The sequence below is a fragment of the Myotis lucifugus genome, unplaced genomic scaffold (genome assembly GCF_000147115.1).
Source record: "Myotis lucifugus unplaced genomic scaffold, Myoluc2.0 scaffold_705, whole genome shotgun sequence".
Taxonomy (NCBI): domain Eukaryota; kingdom Metazoa; phylum Chordata; class Mammalia; order Chiroptera; family Vespertilionidae; genus Myotis; species Myotis lucifugus.
This window is the reverse complement of record NW_005871753.1, coordinates 61086-65670: the sequence shown is the minus strand read 5'-3', so window position 1 is coordinate 65670 and position 4585 is coordinate 61086. Positions and strand designations below refer to the sequence as shown.

Below are 4585 nucleotides of genomic sequence, written 5' to 3'. Positions count from 1 at the left end.
AAATAAGTCTTTCCAAGTTCAATAAGATTGAAATAATATCCATTGCATGAAGCTATAGATCAACTTCAGAAATCAAAATCTTCCTGAAAAAAAAAATGAACACACAACAACCCCAAATCTCTGGGACAAAGTGAATGTAGTCCTGAGAGGAAAGTTCATAGCATTATAGGCCTACCTCAAGAAGCAAGAAATAACTCAAATAAATTATCTAATCCAACAACTAAAATAATTAGAAAGAGAAAAATAAGAAAAGCCCAATGTAAGCTAAGGAAGGAAACAATACAGATCAGAGGAAACAATGCAGTTTAAATAAATGACATAGAGACTTAAAAACATGCACTGACCGGTTTGGCTCAGTGGATAGAGCGTCAGCCTGCAAACTCAAGGGTCCCAGGTTCAATTCCGGTCAAGGGCATGTGCCTTGGTTGCGGGCACATCCCCAGTGGGGAGTGTGCAGGAGGCAGCTGATCAATGTTTCTCTCTCGTCGATGTTTCTGACTCTCTATCCCTCTCCCTTCCTCTCTGTAAAAAATCAATAAAATATATTTAAAAAATTTAATTAAAACAAACAAACAAAAAAAACCCCAAAAAAACCCAATAAACCACAGCAGCACAAAAGATCAATGAAATCAAGAGATGGTTCTTTGAAAATATAACCAAGATTTATGAACCATTAGCTAGTTTAATCAAGAAATAAAGAGAGAAGCCAAGTGAATAATAACAGAAATGAAAGAGTTGAAGTAACAACTGATAACACAGAAAAAGAAAGGATTTTAAGAAAATACTTTGAATACCTATATGCCAACAAACTGGTCAACATGGGCAGATAGACAAATTCCTGGAAACAATCTTACAAAACTTATTCAGGAAGAATCAGAAACCTGAATAGGCCAATAACAGCTAATGAAATTGAAGCAGGGCTAAAAAACTTCTAGCAAATAACAGTTCCTGACCAAATGGATTTACAGGAGAGTTTTACCAAACATTCAATGAAGAAGTAACACCTATCCTCCTCAAACTATTCAGGAAAATTCAAGAGAAGAAAATATTTCTAAGCCCTTTTTGTGATGCCTACTTTATCCTATTTCCAAAACCATATAAAGACACTGCAAAGAAAGAAATTACAGGCCAATATCCCAGATGAACATCTATATAATAAAAGGCTAATATGCTAAGTGTTTGACCATTGGACTGGTCACTATGATGCACACTGACCACCAGGGACAGATGCTCAATGCAGGAGCTGCCATGACACACAATGATCATTTACAAAGAAACAGCTCCACAGAGCTGATGCCCACAAAGCAACATTCGGCTTCCCCCAAGTGGGACATAGGCACCACCACCACCCTGGAGTGACACCCCACCAAATCACAGCCAATGCTGCAGAGACCCCATGGTGCAAAATGCAGCCCAGAGCCCAGCCCAGCTTGGAAACAGTATCTGTGGGTGCCAGTAATGATGTTATATAGCAACGCCCAGCTTCCTCTCCCTAGCAACTAGCCTCCTTGCAGTTTCTTCAGCCCAGGAACACAACTTGCTTTATAGCCAGTTGGAAACATTTTACACTTTAACCAAATGTCTGTGAAGAATTTTCCTGTGCCTCATCTCATTTGATTCTCACAGAAGTCCTGGAGTACGTAGATACAAGACTCAGTGGAATCCTATTTTCTTTTCATTAGCCAGAAAACATAGATTTAGAAAGCTTAGAAACTTGACCCAACTGAAAAGAAGTTAGAAATGGTGGACCTTGAAAATGACTTCAGGTTTTGTCAGTGAGCAGAATATAGTCTTAAGAAATTACTTAAGAAATTTCAAATTCTGGACTTTACATATCCAAAGCGAGGTGTTTATCTTGATTTGACACTGGACATGGCACTGGGGAAGAAAAAAGAGTGGAGCCATTTGCCAGTGTTGTTAGTTTGCCATACCCATTCGTTTCAGAAATCAATAAAGTTGCTGTATTTACAGGGAATGCATCAGAAATTAAAATAGCAGAAGAACAGGGAGCTGCGTTTGCAGGAGGAACTAATCTGATTCAGAAGATTTTGGATGAAGAAATTGAGCCAGACATTTATGTAGCTGTTCCAGAAATTATGCCCGAGCTTAATCCATTAAAGAGGAAACTGAAAAAAAGATTTCCAAAGCTTAATCAAAATTCCATTGGCCTTGACATCCCCAAAATGCTTGAATTATTTAAAACTGGAATTGAAATTAAGGTAGATGAAGAAAGGGTGAACTTTCTCTTGACCAAAATAGCAACACTGGATATGTCAAGTGACCAGATAGCTGCCAATCTGCAAGCTGTTATCAATGAAGTTTGTAGGCACAGACCGCTGAATTTGGGACCCTTTGTGGTATGAGCTTTCCTTCGTAGTTCGACAAGCAAAGGTTTGTTACTAAAGATGGAGCCATTGTTACCTAAAGAAGTGGAAACCAAAGAAAGTAGCAAAGAAGCTGCCTGAAAGTGTTGTATTGTGAAATTATTCATAGTGGATGAAGCAGCAACAGAAAAATCATAAAACTATAATTTCTAAAAATATATATATATTAAATATGTTAATATTTAAATATTTTATCCTTTGTTCTCCCTGCATGATCTACAATAATAATCTGCTTCATGTTGATATTTACTACTGTGTTGCTGACAATTACCTGAAAGAGAAGTTGGGGTGCTTCACTGGGCTGGAAAAAGCTTAGCTAAATCAGAAAGCAGGTCTTATTAAGCAAGTTTATTCTATATATATAAAAGTCTAAGTTGACTCACATATGTGTGATACATATGAAGCTCTCGCTGGAGCCAATCACACGTGTGTGTTTCGATATGTCACTGTCGATCATGACTTTGGTTGACACTTCTATTATAGAGAAAGGGTGAATAGTGATGTTAAAATATTTCTTCTAATTAATTTCCTTTCAATGTGCACGAATTTGTGCACCAGGCCACTAGTAGATGCCAAAATCCTCAACAAAATATTAGAAAATTTGATCCAGTAATACCTTAGAAAGGTCATAGACCTTGACTAAGTAATATTTATTCTGGGGATGCAAGTTTGGTACAATATTTGCTAATCAAAAAATGTGATTCATGACATTAACAAAATGAAGGATACAAACTACATGATCATATCAATAGGTGCAGAAAAAAGCATTTGGTAAAACCCAGCAATCACTTATGACAAAACTTTCAGCAGAGTGGGAATAGAAGGATAATACCTCAACATAACAAATCCATATATGACAAACCCACAGCCAACATCATACTCAATGTGCCAAAACTAAGCTTTCCCTTTAAAACAGGAATAAGACAGGTTTGTCTGCTTTCACCACTCTTATTCAACTTAGTCCTGGAAATCCTAGCCACAGTGATCAGTCAAGAAGAAAAAAATAAAAGGCATCAGACAAGAAGAAAAAATAAAAGGCATCCAAATAGGAAAGGAGGAAGTAAAACTGTCTTTTTTTTCACAGACAACATGATATTGTACATAGAAAACCTAAGAACTCCAACAAAAAACTACTAAATTTAGTCAATGAATTTGACAAAGTAGCATGATACACAATTAATATACAGAAATCAATGGCATTTTTTATGTACCAATAATGAACTATCAGAAAGAAGAACTAAAATGAAATCTCATTTAACATTGCAACAAACAAAATAAGAGAATTAGGAATAAACGTAACCAAGGAACCTGGCCTGCATGAACCAGGGGGTCACAGTTTGATTCCCAGTCAGGGAAAATGCCTGGGTTCCCGGCTCGATACCCAGTGAGGGACCCGCAGGAGGGAGCCAATCAATGATTCTCTACCATCATTGATGTTTCTTTCTTTCTCCCTTCCTCTTTGAAATCAATAAAAATATAAAAAATCCTATCTAATAAAGAGGGAATATGTTAATTGACCCTCAGGCCATCGCAAAGATGGCGGCGCCCACAGCCAATAAGGAGGGAATATGCTAATTGACTGCCCCACCCTCAAAGATGGCGGCACCCATAGCCACAAGATGGCTGGCAGTGGAGGGCAGTGTGGGCAACCATGCCTGCAGGGGAGGGCAGTTGGGGGTGACCGGGCCGACAGGGGAGCAGTTGAGGATTGATCAGGCTGGTAGGGGTTGATTAGGGGGCAATCAGGCAGGCAGGCAAGAGGTGGGCAATCAGGCAGGCAGGCAAGAGGTTGGGAGCCAACAGTCCCAGATTGTGAGAGGGATGTCCGACTGCCAGTTTAGGCCCGATCCCTGTAGAGTTGTTTGACTGTACCTTTATAGAAAGCATTGATGAATTTTTTTTGAACACTTGCATTTCCAATATATGGCATTACTGTCATATGGCGATTTGAAATTATCTGTATATATAAAGCCAAGCAATTGGAATGACCAGTCGCTATGAGGAGCACTGTGGCAGGCTAACGGGCTTGATCGGAGGTGGGGCCGGCCAGTCAACCTCCCGCGTCCCCTCCCCTCTGCAGGCCCAGCCCAGATTGGCCCCCATTGGGGCAGGTCAGCCGGACCCTACCCATGCACGAATTCATGCACTGGGCCTCTAGTAAAAGATAATCATAATGAAAGAAAGCAGACGTTCATTGCTGA

The 4585-nt window shown here is 39.4% G+C and overlaps 1 pseudogene; it reads left to right on the top strand.

The window, feature by feature from the left end:
* The first annotated feature begins 1406 nt into the window (after positions 1-1406).
* On the top strand, positions 1407-2533 carry LOC102418118 (annotated as a pseudogene).
* The last annotated feature ends 2052 nt before the right edge of the window (positions 2534-4585 follow it).